The 16872-nt window shown below is 48.1% G+C and overlaps 1 protein-coding gene across 3 annotated transcripts in view; it reads right to left on the bottom strand.

Moving 5' to 3' along the window:
• EPHB1 (EPH receptor B1) overlaps window positions 1-16872 on the bottom strand; it is a 474596-nt gene that overhangs the window by 270170 nt on the left and 187554 nt on the right. The gene's annotated exons all lie outside the window — the stretch shown is intronic.

Genomic DNA, 16872 nt, shown 5'->3' with positions numbered 1-16872 from the left:
ACCACCAGCAGGTCTTAAGTAGACAGAATGAGGCATTTCTACTCTTACAGAGCTGGGATATTGAGAACATTTATCTTAGAACATGACACTGATTGGTATCATAAGACCCAACAGAAGCAATAGTTTCAAACATTAACCTCTCTGGGCCTCAGTTTTCTCATCTGTAAAATGAGGAATCATACTGGGTGACCCGAGTTATAAAATCCTACACAGATTTAAATGATGCCATGACAGCTCCTAAGGGAGTGATCAAAGCAAATTAGGAGGAATACAGCTGTCTATTCAAAGGGAAAGGGGAGAGGGAAATTGAGAGAAAGGAGAGATGCTTAGGGAGAGATCATAACTCCCTGATGTTTGGGGAAAGGCCATGACAATGCCTCGCATTCATTTCTTTCTCCCTTTCATTCCCCTGCCAGTAGGTACGACAGGGATTGGAAAACGCGATCGGAGTGGGCGAGAGGAGGTATGAACGCCTTCCAGGCAAGTGGCAGTTAGGGCTGGGAACCTTGAAGACAGAGAATCTTCTGGCAAACGGAGATGAGGGTGGCTTGGCATTCCTAGCAGGGAGGGATAAATGCTGTTATTTGTTTGTGATATTTGGAATCAGCCTCACTGCTTTAGAGTTATACCTCGTTCATTCATCAATGGAAAAAATATTTACTGAATGCCAACTTTATGCCAGGCGTTCTATTAGCCACTGGGGATACAACAATATGAAGCTTATAATCTAGTGAGAGAAACAGAAATTAGACAAATGCTTATTAAAATAACAAAATAATGACACTCGTGCTAACTGCTGTGAGGGGAAATTACAGGGTGTCAGGAAGGGGGGATGTACCTGATACACAGAAGAGCGTCACCGAAGGCTCTCCAAACTGAGAGAGAAGGGACAGATAGAAGTTAGTCAGGAGGAATGTGTGTCTGCAGGGTGCCCAGAGGGACAGAGAAAGAGTGTGTGTGTGTTGGGGTTGGGGGGGGGTTGTGGGAGTAAAATATGGCCTGGTGCCGTGGAGTCATGTCTCCCTTATGACAGAAGAGTCTTAAAAACTGCAGGTGCAGGAATAAGACTGAGGAAAGGATGAGTCTGGCCTAGAACTCTGAATCTCATCCTGAGGGGAACTGGTAGTCACTGATGAGTTTTAGTGAGGAAAATACAGGTGATCAGAGCTGAGGTTTCAGAAGATTTCTCTGATGTAGAAACTGGGTTGGAAGGCCACCTCAATGCATGGGTGGGACAACTGGAGGTGGGTAGAGTGGTTCTGGCAACACATGGCTATAGGTTGCACTAGACCTGTGGCTACTAAAAAGATACCCTGGGATAGCATCCCTAGGTTCTCATGAGCCAAGTGTTGGGCAGGGGCCAGAGAGACACTTGACCAGACCACGGGCCACGCATCCCCTTAACACTCTTCACGCATTGGCTCTATCTCTCCAACCAGACTTTGAGCCACACTGTGTCCCTGGGCACACTGCCTCCCAGCTCCCCATAAAAGAGGAGCCTACCAGTACTGGATATCCTACCCCACTGACATGTAATATCCAGATTCTTTCAGCCAAGGCCTGTGCCGGCCCCAGTCCCTGGAACGCACTCTCACAGCCTGTCCCAAAGCTCATTTCCTAAAGGTCTCTGTTCACTGGCAGCTTCTCAGCCTCTCCTTCCAGACATCTGACATACTGCCTCCTGTGTTCCTTTATATAATTGTCTTTTCCCATTAAAACGACAACAAAGCACCATAATTTGCTTATCGGCTTGGCAAAAAATTAGAAAGACAAAATACAAAGTCTTGGTAAGGATCTGGAGCAAAGGGCACTCGCAAGCCTACTGGTGACAGTACGACTGATGAAATATTTTAGAAGTCATATCAGAAATTTTTTTCAACATTTAAAATGTTGGCCACAGCTCAGATCAATAGGGGAAAGGTACATCATTTTAAGAAATCATCGCAATAACCGAGTAACCATCTGGGAAAAAACAACTTTGCATCCATGCCTCATTCCTTACTTCCAGGAGAAATTCTTAGTGAATCAGAGCTTTAAACATTAAAAATGAAACCACAAACATACTAAAAGAAATCATGGACAATTTATGTATAGTAATTACAACATGAAACTCAGAAGCCACAAATGAACCGACTGATCTATTCAACTCTACACGATTTTTGTTAAGGGCATAGCAAAACTGGCCAGAAATAAAATCAAAAGGAGAAAAAAAAATGGAAACATGCTGGGAAGAAACTATTTGTAATTTATCATGGATAAAGTGTTAATTTCCCCTAATATATAAAGATAATCTATATATCATTAATGAAATACAAAAACAAGCAAAGGATACTAACAAACTGCTCACTACAAAAGAGATAGATACAACTCATAAACTTATGAAAAGATACTGAACATCATTTAATATCATCAAAGTGATAATTAACCACATTGTGACACATTTGTTGGGGGGGGACAGAAGTTTGATAGCACACTGTGTTGGAGAAGATGTGGAAAATATGCGCTCTGATATGTAGCTAGATGAAGGGCAAATTGATACAGCCTCTATAAAAATTTTGGTTTTATTTACCAAAACTATAACTGCATATACCCTTAGACCCAGCCATTCGCTTGTAGGATCAAGCCTCAGATATTCTTTTATATATATAAAGATAGGTATGAACAGTTGTGACCTGCAGCCACCACCACTTCCAGAGTTTTATATCTGCTCACAACACCTGGAGGTGGCTGGACCTCAGAGGATCATGGGCTTATGGACAAGATAGAAGCCTTCTCCAATTTGCTCTGAGTGGAACCTCTGGGAGTTTTGCACAAGCATGGTCGAAAAAAACCTTAATTGCGGCAGAAATTCTCACCAATCTGTGGGATAGGGAGTACTCAGAGTCTGAAATAATTTGACTGAAAAAAAAAATAAGGTCCAGGACCTTTCTTATGCATCTTTATTTGTGGACTAAAATTCATAATCCTGCATTACAATCTGACTTGAGTCCTCCCTTCTTGGAGCTCTCATCCGCACTCCAATACAGAACCTAAGACCCATGTTAATGTCCATCAACTAGTAAACACATAAATAAAATGTGATGTGGCCAGACAATGGAATACCATTCTGAAATAAAAAAGAATGAATTGCTGGTACATGTGACATGGACAAACCTCTAAAACATTATGCTAACTGAAAGAAACTTGACTTAAGAGACCATATATTGCATAATGCCTCATACATGGACTGTCCAGAAAAGGCAAATCTGTAGATAGAAAAGTCTTATTATTTCCCTGACATTGGAGATGGGAATGGGGAGTAATTTCAAACGGGCAGAAGAATCTTTTTTGGAGGTGATAGAAATGTTCTAAAATGGCATAATGTATGGTGATAACTATAGAATTCTGTAAACTTACTAAAAATTATTGAACTATACAATTCAAGTGAATAAATTTATGACATGTAACTAACACCTCAATCTAGCTTTTAAAAAATGTCTTTGGGGTACCTGAGTGGCTCATTCGGTTGTCTGACTCTTCGTTTCAGCTCAGGTCATGAACTCAGCATATGAGATCAAACCCTCAGTGGGGTTCTGTGCTCAGTGGGGAGTCTGCTGGAGATTCTCTCTCTCCCTCTCCTCCTGCCTCTCCCCCTGCTCATGCTTTCTATCCCACTCTAAAAAGAATAAATAAATCTTTTTAAAAAATTCTTTGGGCAGCCCGGGTCACTCAGCAGTTTAGCACCACTTTCAGCCCAGCGTGATCCTGGAGACCCAGGATCAAGTCCCACGTCGGGCTCCCTGCATGGAGCCTGCTACTTTCTCTGCCTGTGTCTCTGCCTCTCTCTCTCCTTGTGTCTCTCATGAATAAATAAATTAAATCTTTAAAAAATAAAATTAAAAAATAAAACATTCTTTGTTATCTGATCCAGCCTACTCCTCGACACCCCAACAATGTTGGCTTGGTCTCTATTACCCACAAAAGGCATGCCCATTGCAAGTTCAGGCCCTTGCTTGTCCTGTCCACTGAGCCAGGGATGCCCTTCTCATGCCTTTATCCCTATATCCCAAGTGATCAGCATTTGCTTGACCAAGTTCATTTGTGAATGAATAAGTGATGCCTGAATTGAGGCAAAGATGGCATCTAGAGAGGGGACAGGTGACCAAGGAAGTGGAATCCCTATCATTGATTCTGGGAGCCTGAGTAGAATCATTAGGGTGGTCCAAAGATGGGATCAGAATCTTGGGTCCAGGAGCCCACTCAAGGACCACTTGATTTTGCAGCCTGGAGCCAGGCAGGTGTCAGGCCAAAAGCATCCTCCATGTGCAACACACCCACTTTGTCACCATAATTTGCCATTTCTTCCAGAACAATGTTCCTTTTATTTGGCTTCTCTCTTGCATTCCCATGACCATGTGCTAGGGCTGGCATTACTTAATGCCTGGACTTATGCCCTGATTTGCTGTTTGTCAGAAAGTAATGACAACAGACCAGGCAAGAGATGGCAAGGATTCAAACCAGGGATACATCCTCTCACATCTGCACATGGAGACAGTGGCCATCCCTGCCTCCTGATGTTGTTGCTGTTCTGACTGGCCCTTAACTCCTTTCTTCTACCCTCATCCCATTCCTCCAAGACACAGAACCAGAGGATAACCAACCTGGCTGGAATCCACTGTAGATCATGTTGATGGAAACCTTTCATTGACACATGGGCACACTGAGGCCCAGAGACATTCAATAGTTGGTCTGAAGTCGGGCAGCTGAGGAGTGCGAGAGCCAAGCTCTCCGTGTAGCTCCCTCCTGTGAGGGGGCTCAGGTATTCTGTTCTCCACGACGCCTTCCTAACTTATATTCAGCTACTGTTTTCCCGAATGCTTAAAAGCATGATTGAGCTTATTCCACACAATTTAGCATTTCATAATACATCGTTTTGAACGATTTGTTAATTGCTTCGTGTAGGACTTTGGATTCCGCTACCAGGCTGTGAGCTCCTTGAGGACAGGGAATTATGTTTTGACTAATTTATTAGTTGATTTCGACAAGCACAGTAATTCTATGCATTTAGCTTTGCAGCACTGCTACTACACCGCTGCATTTTTATTCAGTAATATCTGGGACCAGTGAGATCCACTGGTTTCTCAGGAATCCCTTCTCCTCTCACTTTTTACCCTAGAAGATGTCCACACATAAGTTTGCAACCTCCTGAAGATCTATCACCAACTTCCACCTCTCCCCAGTGCCCCTAGACTCTTTCCCTAGCTGCCTGCTGGACGCCTCCTGATGAAGACTTGGCGCTCCCCCACGCTCTCTGCAGTCCTCCTGTGCACGGATGGCACCTCCACCAGCCAGTCTCTGTGCCAGGGATCCAGGAAGCACTCTGGACTCCCCCCCACCCATTTCTGTCGCCCATCGCGGAGCTGAGGTGCCAAACCCACATCTCTCTTCTCCTCCATAGCTCATCCATGCGGTCTGCCCCTTTCCCCACTGACATCCCTCCCCTTCCTGGTCACTCTGCCAGGCTTTCTCTTTAACGCCCCTGTCCAGTGAGTTTTCTAAAACACAAATCCATCCTCCCCACGGGCTTGTCCCTAGTGAGCTGCACTGTGCTGGGAACCTCTCCATAATCCCAGCGCCTAGCCCTCAATAAATACTGGAAGACCGAGGGATCCCTGGGTGGCTCAGCAGTTTGGCGCCTGCCTTCAGCCCAGGGCGTGATCCTGGAGTCCCAGGATGGAGTCCCGTGTCAGGCTCTCAGCATGGAGCCTGCTTCTCCCTCTGCCTGTGTCTCTGCCTCTCTCTCTCTCTCTCTCTCTCTCTCTGCCTCTCATGAATAAATAAATAAATAAATCTTAAAAAAAAAATACTGGAAGATTGAGGGAATGAGTAAGGCCCTGGTCTGTTCCTTAACTTCTCTGCCTCCTTAGCCCCCGGTCCTTTCCTGAGGACTTACTGCTGGTGACACCAGGCTAACTTATGGCTGGGAGAAGAAATGGAGCAGCTTTGCACAACCAGCAGAATATTAACAGCCTTTGAAAGAGCACTATTATTGATGCAAATGGACCACCTGTCCTTGAGATAAGCATAGTAAAGAAAACAGTGACAACCATTAGAAAGTACTTGTTCAGGCTTTGAGACCATGACTTTGATGTATGAGAAAGACACCTCTAGGTTCCTCCAAAGATCTAGATTTGTTAAACTTGCTTGTTGGAAGTCAGATCTTGCAGGTCTGTTGCTCAGTAGTGACCAGCAGTGTCTGTTGACATTTGAACAGTGCATATTGGGTGTATATTCACTATCTGCAGTCTGGATGTGTGTGTGTCTAAAACATGCTGTTCCCCTTCAAAACCACTGCCATGGATTCTATCTACCTGCCCATCTACACTGACTTCTAGAACAACCTTCAGAAACTCAAACACATTCTTTATCCTCCAAGAGTGGATTTGGAGTTCAGAAACAGACAAAAGCACTTGGAGCCAAATCTGATGAGTCAGATGGATGAACAAGCTAAGAAATAATATTTCTTGCTCAAAAATGAAGAGCTACTATAAAATAAAGTGAAGAGAAGCAAGCTGATAGTTCCAAGTATGGAGTTTTGGAAAGATTTGTGATAATTACCTGCTCCCTGGACTGCTGCAACATCCCCCTGTAGACCCTGCCCCTCCCAAAAGCCCAAAGGCTACCATGATGCTGCATCCTAAGAATTGCCCTGAATAAGCCATTTCCCTGGGGCCTGACCGGGAAGGACACTTCCTCTGGACACTGCTATTTAGGAGGAAGATATAATTGAAACCGGCTTTTTGGCCTCTATTAGCCTAACAAGATCCCAGCTATTCTGATTTGTATGAAGCCCAGCGCATTTAACTCACTTTTTAAAATAAAGAATCAAGCATCTATTACACCCCCAAGCAGTGTTCTCTGGGTGTTGGTGACCCAACAGTGAGCAAGAGACAAAGTCCCTGCCCTCATGGACTTCGTATTCTAATAGAGTGAGCCAAAGGATGAACCAGCAAACGAATAATATCAAGTCAGACTGTTAAATACACTTGAGGAACAGATAAGGGGACGGAATGACAGCTGGCAGTGGGGTCATCAGGGAAGGTCCCCTTTTAAGCAGGGATCTAAATGACACCAAGAGCCACCAGCCTAGAGAGCACCAGACAGAGGGGTGTTCCAGGCTCAGAGAACAAGAATGAATGCTCTGGAGCAGGAATGTGCCTAGTCCATTGCCAAGAAAGCCCGGAAGCCAGGGTGGCTGTCAAATCTCACAGGGCAAGGGGAAAAGGGAGGATGTGAGGCAGGAGAGGTTGCCAGAGGCCAGGCGGGCCCCACCTCTGCCAGTTATAGCTCTGGCTATAACCATGGACGACTTTCTGAGCATTAGTTTCCTCACCTGCAAAAGACTGTTTACCTTGGTGGGTGCCGGGAGAACCGAAAGATCGTGTAAGTAACTTATCTTGCACCGTGTGCCTGCACGCAACTTCCATTCAGGAGGTACCAATTATCATTTCCACTATCATCATCAGCAGCATCACCATTGTTAGGTTAACCACAGGATCCATCTCTGGCTGACACATCAGGATGTGGAAATCGTCTCCTCCACCTTGGATAAATAATCCCGTGTCTGGTCAGCAGAACAGTAGGACTAAAGGGACGAAATCCACTTCCTCAGAGGCCCGGAGAGAGGGCCAGTGGCCCCCTTCCCTGCCCCTCCTGAAATCTCCAGGCTTCCTCTGGGCAGGTTTCAGCATGGATTCCCTTCTCTCAACTAGGCAATCCCTGGAGCCCTGTCAGCTACCAGTTCAAACCGCGAGGAGATGACATTGGACTCCGTGCACAGGCTTAGGTTTCCTTCAGTCCATATTTGGGCACAGACTGCTGTTTGAGGGAACCTGTTATTTTGCAAACCGTCACTGCCAACACACCCAACGGAACCATATGGAACCTCCCCGGCACCGCCCAATCAGAGGAAACCCAAAGACCCACTTTCAGACCCCAGTTAGAGACGGCTGCCTCTCTGAACAGGAAGCCCACTGAGGCCCGACAGCACACAACTTCACAGAGCCCACAGGAGGCCCCTGATTCTTTGGGGTAGCAGATTGCTCGGGCTGGGCTGGTACTGCCATCCAATCGGCCTGGACCCCAAGCACGTGGCCACTGTGTAGACAGTAGGCTAAGTCTGAAAAAGCTGAGATATTAGATAAGCTAGAGGACTAATTAAAATGTAAAATGTGGTCCATGGGGCATAAATTCTTACAAGCCCTGAGGGATCTACCATTTAGTACACCAACCAACCAAGGCGGAGATGTACTCAATGGCCCTCCTGAGGGCTGCAAGCACTAGCCCACCTCCCAATAGCCTTAATTTACCTCCCAGATGTGCTAGGCCGGGAGGAAGGAACGGCCCCCACTCATTACCATGGCTCCATGTGGTGTGCCTGCCCAAGAACTGGACTGGCTACCTTGAGGCGGGGGCTGCTGGAAAGGGCTTTGCTACTGCAGTGGTACAGAGCAGCGCATTCCATCAACTATTCACTTACTCTCTGCCATGCAGAGGAGCACTGGGAGGGGAGTACGGGACACAGTTAGGTACGGAAATGATTAGAATATGGAAAACATACTCATTGTTTCCCAGTGCAGTCTCTAAAAGTTTCTACAAAATCCTTTTAAAAAAGACTGGATGGAAAAATGCAAGAAATATCGCCTTTGAGGTGGAAGCAGGAGAAATGGCCCCAAGCAGAAACACATCCGGATCGCTGGGAAAGAGATTTTTGTGCTTACTCCAAAAGGGTTGGGATTAAGAAGCACTGCTGTCACCATGCCTCACACAGGACTCCAGAAGTCGTGGTGACCCCCGGTTCAGCACAAGAGTTCAATTCACAGACTCGGGAGTCAGCCAGATGCAGCTGTGTGACCGTGGGCAAGTCTTTAAACCTCTCTCAGCCTCGGCTGCTCCTCTGTCGCAGGGACACTAACAGCACCTACCTTGTGAGATGGTCGTAAGGATTAAACATGACAATTCACGTCAAGTACTTAAATCTGAGTTAGGGACCCCTTGCAAGTCAGCTATTATGATATCAGCGCCCCCCCCCAGACATATGCTTAGCCCCTCCCTGAGCACAGGCCTGTTATTTTTCCTTAAAAGTCTTGGCTCCCCTTCCATGGTGTGTATGATCTAGGACTCTTCCCTGTCTGTCCGGCTGTTTGCACCTGCGTATCCTCTTTGGTTCCTGCACATGCGTGTGCATGTGTGGGTACGTGCCTGTGTGCGGTTGGGGTTGCAGGTGCTGGCTGGGGCCTAGGTGGGGCCCGTGTGCCCTCTCTTGGGTATGACCCCCCCCTCCCCCAGTCGTCTTACGAGCACTGATCCACTCTGCCCACTTCCAGCCAGGGTGAGCACCTCTCACTGCTCAGAGATCCCACGGCTCTGGGAGCCACTAACAGAGAGCGAGGCTGGCTGGGCCCGAGGTCCAGATGGCATGCATCTCTTTGCATCCTGGCACATTTCACACCCCGGTCTCTGCCAGCACGCCAGGAGAAACACTGCAGGCTTGTGCCTCCGGAGGGGGCTCCTTGTCCACAGCCCCCGGGGCCACTGTAACTTCCACCAGGCAGCAGCATTTTGTACCAGGCCCTGCCTGGAGTGGGGTCCTCAGCCATTATGACAGCTGCTGCTGCTGTTGACACTGCAACAGTGACAAATTCATCCTTCTGACAAGATCCCTTTAAATAATTCACAGGGAGCTAGGGATTAAGACACTGTTTCTCTCTGTCTCTGTTGGGATTTAAAACACCTCCAGCTGGGGTATTTAAAGAGAGTATAATGGGCTGCCCCCTTGGGTCTCCCCTCCCCCTTCCCCCCTCTTTCCCATTTCCCAAACTCAGCCCCCACCCCACCAGCCAGCCCGATAACAAGGAGGCCCAGAAAACAAGAAAGAAAAAAAAAAAAGGAGGGAACCAGTGCTTGGCTGGTCACTATGGCAACCGTGGCAGGGTATTCAGCTGTCATTATCCCAGTGCCTCACACATGTGATTATCTTAAGCTGTCGATTGAATGTGGTCCTCACTGCTGTCCAACAAGGCCTTGTCGAACAAGGCAGGGGCGGGAGCTGCAGGGCCCCAGGCCCCAGCTGCCTAATCCTGCTCTACCCAGATCGGGGTTCCACTGATGAGGGAGGAGCAGAGCTACCAATGGGAGAAACTGAGGACATTTCCCTGCAGCTCGGAGGGATCTCTGCTCAGGACGCGCATAGCAGAGACTGGCCTGAGGCTGGCCTGAAGCTGGGCCACCACACTGGGCCAGCCGCTAGGGACGTGGTCTCCTCAATGCATGAGAGCAGAGAGTTCTGGCTGCACCAGGGCCAGGCTGGCTGTGGCCAGCTGGAGCCGTCCTGGAGACGAGAGAGCAAGCTGTGGGGGATGGAAGAGGCTGGTCTCCCTAAATTTCGTGGCTTCCTGCCATCTCAAGGTTGGGGAAAAATCCTCATTCTCAGGGTTCAAGAAAATCACATCTAGCCTGGGAAGAGGACACACTGCCCTCCACCCTGTCTTCTCTCTCCTCTGATTGTGAGAGTGTGGCCGCAGTGTGTGACCCACTTCAAGGCATTTTTTTCCTGGGACTGCAGCTGCTAGGGTGTGGTCTGGGAAGCCTGGGGAGGGCTTTGCTCTCATTCCTTTGCCTCCCGGACTTTGCTACAGATTGTCTTTGCGTTGAGGTTCCCAGGTCCACAAAGATTCTTTGAATAACATGATCACTGGTCACCCTAGTGACCCTAGCACTAGGCATGCTCCAGATTTTCCAATATTTCTTTTAAAACTCGGCTTCCAGAATGGTCCCATTGTGGTGATATGCTCAGGCCAGCACAGCACACACCAGGACCACCATCACCTGTGACTTGTACCTGGATTACTCCAAATACCACAAGCTCAGCCTGGCCTCTCCTGCTTCTGTATCCTGTGCTCAGTCCCCATGAGTAAGTGACCAGCCACATGCAAGTCCCCGCCACCTGGGGCACTGCCCACCTGGCTCGCCCCTGGCTTGTTGCTGCAGAATGAGCTGTTCAGGTATAAACGTAAATGCAGACCATCGCCACTAACCATCTTAGTTTGAAGGCAGAGCTCTCCATCGGCAAGATAAGTTCAAACCTCAACTCCAACATTTTCCCTGTTGGCTGTCCTTTGTAACATTGGGCAGTGCACTGGACATGCTGCCACCAGAGTGGTGAATGGGACAGGGTCCATGGAGAAGAGGATGTGCCATGACTAGACGCCCCCTCTATACTATCGGCACAGCAACACCTCAAATGGAGCAGGGGCTGGCTCTACAGAAGTGCCAATGAGGCCACTGGATGGGACAAAGCAACTCATGGGGGCCCATCCCTTCATACATCTCACTTCCTAGGAGTCCTATTGCCTGAACATTCACTGAGGTCTAGGAGGGGAAGCTGACCCCCAGGCTCCTGCATCACTGTCTGGAGCCAGCCATCCCCAGGGACTACCTGTGTCCTCCTCTGGATCCCTATAGGTCCTCCCGGACCTGGTGCTCCCTGCCCCCAACTGCACACATCACCAAGTATCTGTTCCACCTCTCCCCATACAACTTGCTTTACAAAACAATTCATGTCGTGCTTAAAATGTGCACTGCTCATTAGCACAGGGCTCTCAAACCTTCTCTTTCTCTTCGTAGAAAACAGGGAAACCTTTGCCCCTCCTCGCCCCTCTTCCCCAGTTTCTCAATGACAAAATGACTCTGAGATCCCTTCTTCATAAGTCTTTGGGGGCAGAGGTACAAGAGTGAACTTTGTGTCCAGACCGGCCTGGGGTCAGTCTCAGCAACACCCCCAAGCAGTCCTGTGACTCTAGATAATCGCCCTGATTCTCCGTGTCTGCTCTGTAGAGTGGGAGGAATAGCACCTGGCTTGCACAGGCCTGGAGAGAGTTCGCTGAGGTCAGACAAGTAATTTTCAGTGCCTGGTACACAGCTGGTGCTTAATTAAGGAGGACTAGTAGTAGCGGTGGTTATCACTATCGTTAACAATAACATCGTTATTAATAACAGGGTGGGCCCTCTGATGGTATTCACGTTGGAGCAGTTTCCCAAAGGAAACACTGGAATGCTGATCTTGTTTCTCTAGGGCCCCCTCAACCAGTTCACACCCTCACCCCTTGCTAGTCAAGTCCCTCAAGCCAGAGTCACTAGTCAGGGCAAGTGGTACTGACTGAGCTTCAGAGTTTACAAAAAAAAGTAAATATCTAATCCTGCCAACCACCGTACAAACAAGATCTTACATTACCCATGTGATAGGGCAGGAAACGGGCTCAGAGGAGTTAAAGAATGGAAAGGAAAATGGAAATAAACCCAGGACATTAGATTCCAGATGCTGGGCTTGCTCCTTTATACCACCAGAAGTACAGCAACCCCCCTTTATCCGTGGGGTTCCTGTTCCAACACCTCCAGATGAGGCCTGAAACTGCAAATAGTCCCGAACCCTATATATGTTTTCCCTGGGTGTACATAGTTAGGATAAAGTTTAATTTATAAATCAGGTACAGTAAGATTCACAACAAGAACAAAAAAAAAATAGAACTATTATAACCATCTACTGCAACAAAAGTCATATGAATGTGGCATCTCTGTCTTAAAATATCTGACTGTATGGCACTCACCCTTCTTGTGATGCTGCGAGATGATAAAACGTCGCTGGATGAGAGGGAGTGAGGGGAATGATGTAGGTATTGTGACACCGCGTTAGGCTACGACTGGCCTCCTGACAATACATCAGAAGGAGGCTCTTCTGCTTCTGGACTGCAGCTCACCATGAGTAACTAAAACCTTGGAAGTAAAACTGTGGGTAAGGGGAGACTGCCATACAGTGCGATTTGGGCCAGATGATTCTAGAACCTTTGGCCGTGAGGGGAGGTAAAGCCAAAGGCATCATTGGAAGGCAGCTCTGTTCCCACAGAGACCAGGCTCGTGCCTCCAGAGCCAGACTCAGGGTGCCCACCTGTGTCTGCCGCTTCTGCCCTCCCTTCTTCCGTTTTCCACCTACCCGTCTTTGTGAGGCCTCGCAATTGCCTCACCTTCCTTCTAAAGCTTCCTCTTGCCCCATTTCTTTCTTTCTTTCTTTCTTTCTTTCTTTCTTTCTTTCTTTCTTTCTTTCTTTCTTTCTTTCTTTCTTTCTTTCTTTCTTCTTTCTCTTTCTTTCTTTCTTTCTTTTTTTCTTTCTTTCTTTCCTTTCTTTCTTTTTCTTTCTTTTTCTTTCTTTTTTAAGGTTTTAGTTATTTATTCATGAGAGGCACAGAGAGAGAGGCAGAAACACAGGCAGAGGGAGAAGCTCCCCCTGTGGGGAGCCCGATGTGGGACTCAATCCCTGGCCCTGCGATCACGCCCTGAGCCGAAGGTAGATGCTCAATCACTGAGCCACCCAGTTGTCCCCCTTCCCCCTCTCTTTCCTTCACCAAGGCAGGTAGTGTGCTGGAGCTGTGAGTTCAGGCTCTGCTGACCCACCTCGGCTGTGCCCTCGTGCCTGTGTCAGGAGACCTGTTTCCTTCCGCTGCCCTGAGAGCCACGCCTGCCTTCAACTTGAGAAGCTCCATCATCAGGCCCTTGGTCCTCAGGCTCACGTACCAGCGGCAGGAGGCTTTTAGGGTTGGAACTTGGGATGCAGTGGGGCGACTGCCTTTCTCGGGAATTTTTCGGAGGAGAGCAGAGACACCTATCGACCTGGGCATATGAAGGCTCCTCCACAAGGGGGAAGGAGCACTGGGTGACCTCTGGGGTTCTCACACGGAGTCTGCAGACAGAAACCTCTCCTGCTCTGCTGCTGATCGTGGCTCTGAGCCCTTTCCAAGAGCAAGATGATCAATCTGCCAGACAGTAAGGTTCTGGTGACCCACCACAACTCCCAAAGTTCTTTAATACAGCAAGCGAGCTAGGGAAGCATCTCTCCCTTAATTTGTCTCCCTCTTCCACTCCTACCTTATCCCCCCCGCCCACACACACATGGTCATACCACCAATATAATAACTACTCTTCTCGATGACACTGGCCATCTGTGACATTCTATTGGCCTCTCTGTTAAAGGCCCACACACACGCCCACAGAGAAGATCTCATATAAAAGCCCCATGAGAGAGCAATGACAAATGACGAAGCCAGCCGGAACGGTGCCCTTGCCTCTCAGTTGGCCCACCTCTCCTCTCCTGGGGTCCCACTGGGCCTCAGCCCACCAAGCCCTAGCACTCTTCCCAGAGTGGCAGGGGCACCTCAGCACCTCTGTAGACTGTCTTCCTCTCCCTGGGGCCCCACCTCCCCGGCTCCCGTGCCTTTGTCTATCACTGTCTCTGTCAGGCAGGTGATTTTAAACTTCCATTCCTAAAAGACGCATATTATATAAAAAAATGTTTTAAGTGCCTCAGGGTGTTTTGTTCCTCATTGCTTCATAAAAGTGACATTAATAGCCAGGGAAGAGCACTGCTGAGTGCAATTACAGAGGATGTTTCAGGTATGAAAGCTGTTTGGAGCCTGCTAATGTTTTCTAATTACAGGCCTTTTGGTAGCGAGAGAAAAAGATAAAGAGTGGGTGGGAGGCCCAGGGTGGGGAGCTCTGACTTATCTCAGTGGTTTACCTGAGGAGGCCAGGGGACAGAAGGAACGGAGGGAAGGAGCGGGGAGGTCAGAGGCCTACTCCCTGGGAGGCATGGCCTCTCTCAATGGAGAAAGCAATATTCATTCCTGGTAACAGCTCAGGGAAAGGATACCATCCATCTACCGCGCTGTGAGGGAAAAACATTTATATAGGGAGCCTGCATTCGAGGAGCCTATGGCCACACAACCCGGGAGCTCCTTCTGGAGCCAGCCTCTGGAGACACCACGGTGGGCAGCACTTCATCTGGAAAGATGGTACAGCAAGGTGGTCAGCAGGAGAGCAGCCTGCTGGAGGTCAGATGTCAGCTCTGGCACTTTCTAGCCATGTGATTGGAAGTAATTTCACAGCTGATTCTGTGCCTTAGATTCCTCATCTGTAAAGTGTGGCTGTCATGAGGATTAATGTGTGCATGGCTGTCATGCACTTACGGCCTGTGATACACGAGTTCTAATTTTTCCCCATCTAGCACCTGTTCATCCTTCCTGTAGCTATTCCCCAATTCCTTCTGGGGACTTACTCCCTCTTGTCCTCCATCCCTGGGCTTCTGGTGGGCTCAGCACAACACAGAGGTAGGGCACAGAATTTAGTTGGGTCACCGGGCGCTCTGCTTGTGCAGGACTAGTTCAGGGCAGCCATGGGATTCAAGCCAAGCCCCTGAGGCCCATTCGGAGCTACTTTCAAGGGCTTCTCCCAAGGCAACCACAAGGAGGGATGTGTTCTTCCCCAGGGGATATGAATGAATGAGGTTGTAGGGACTGGGGCTGCTGCAGACTTCTTGTGACCTAGAGGAGGCCCAGCACGGAGCCAGCACCATGAGAGCAGACACAGGAGAAAGTGGATGGGGAAAGAAAGAATGAGCAGGGGCAGAGACGAGACCAAAGCCTCTGGAGAGCCCACACAAGCCACATCAGCCCCTGTACCATTCAGTTACATGAGCCAGGCAGGGCACCTCCTTTAAGACTGAGTTGGGCTTTTCTGTCACTGGCCACCAGAGAACCTGACCGATATAAAAGTGTGACTTTCAGCAATAAGCGACCAGGCCAAAGGCTCCCAAGTCCTAGGTAGTAGTGCCAGTCTGAGAAAGGATGACCAATCCCAACCCCCTTTGCCTGCCTGTCCCCTGTCAAGGCCTGAAATTCAAACACCAGAAAACTCCATTCACAAAATCATTTAGCCCAGAGCTAAATTTCTCTTGAATTTGCCTAATTTAGTTCGGGCTTTTCTGTCTTCATTAACATGATTGAGTCATCAAATAAAGAAAAGAGAAAAATCCAGTCCTCCAAAGGGTTAGTACTATGCTAACACTTCTTGAATGTTTACCGCAGAAAATGTTTTACTGACTCATCGCATCTATGGAAAAGATGCCATCTTTGCCCCACTGAGGAGAGGGCCAATCTGGAGCTGAAAGAGTCTAAATGCCCAGCCCAAGATCACACAGAGGGGAGCTGCAGAGCTGGAATGGGAGCCAGTTTATTTGATGCCAAGGCCTAGAGCCTTCAGAGCTCCTCCAGAACTTCTCATCCATCAGACAGATAAATTTCAATTGATTTTGCATGGCCTTGGAACGAATGGGGTGTTATTAGAGTGGATTTCTCTCCTGAGCATGCTTTCCTTATTCCCATGATAAGGGCAGCCGGCAGGAGTGCCTGGATGACTGACAGGAAGCAAGAGGCGGCCTAGGACAGCCAAGTGTCCAGGAGGGTCCATGTGGACAGCAAGGAGTGGCTGTGCAGTGAGGCCCTTGTCCTGCTCTCGTGGACGTGTATCTTGTGTCAGGACATACTGAGTTCATTTACCAGATACACATGTTTAAATTCGTGTCATTCCCTTTACGGTGGCCTCCTCTGGAAGCTCTGCCACTAAGTCCAATAACCCTCCCATCATTTAAGATACTTTCAGAACTCCAGGATTGAAATCATTTAACTTCACACATACACATGCATATACAGACCCGCATATAGACACACATACAGGTATGCAGGTGACTATAAATACATAGATATACATATATACAGACACACATATACACACATATATGCATACACACATATACATATATACACACATACATATACATAGACACACATATAAACATATATATACAGATGCTCACATACACACATACACGTATATATACACATGTGCACATATACACACACACATATAGATATACAATCAGACACACATATACACAGACATATATATAGGCACACACACCCAGCACACTCATCCTGAAGGCTCATCAGG

The sequence above is a fragment of the Canis lupus genome, chromosome 23 (genome assembly GCF_011100685.1).
Source record: "Canis lupus familiaris isolate Mischka breed German Shepherd chromosome 23, alternate assembly UU_Cfam_GSD_1.0, whole genome shotgun sequence".
NCBI lineage: Eukaryota > Metazoa > Chordata > Mammalia > Carnivora > Canidae > Canis > Canis lupus.
Note: the sequence above shows the minus strand (reverse complement) of the source record. Positions and strands in the feature narration are given on the sequence as shown.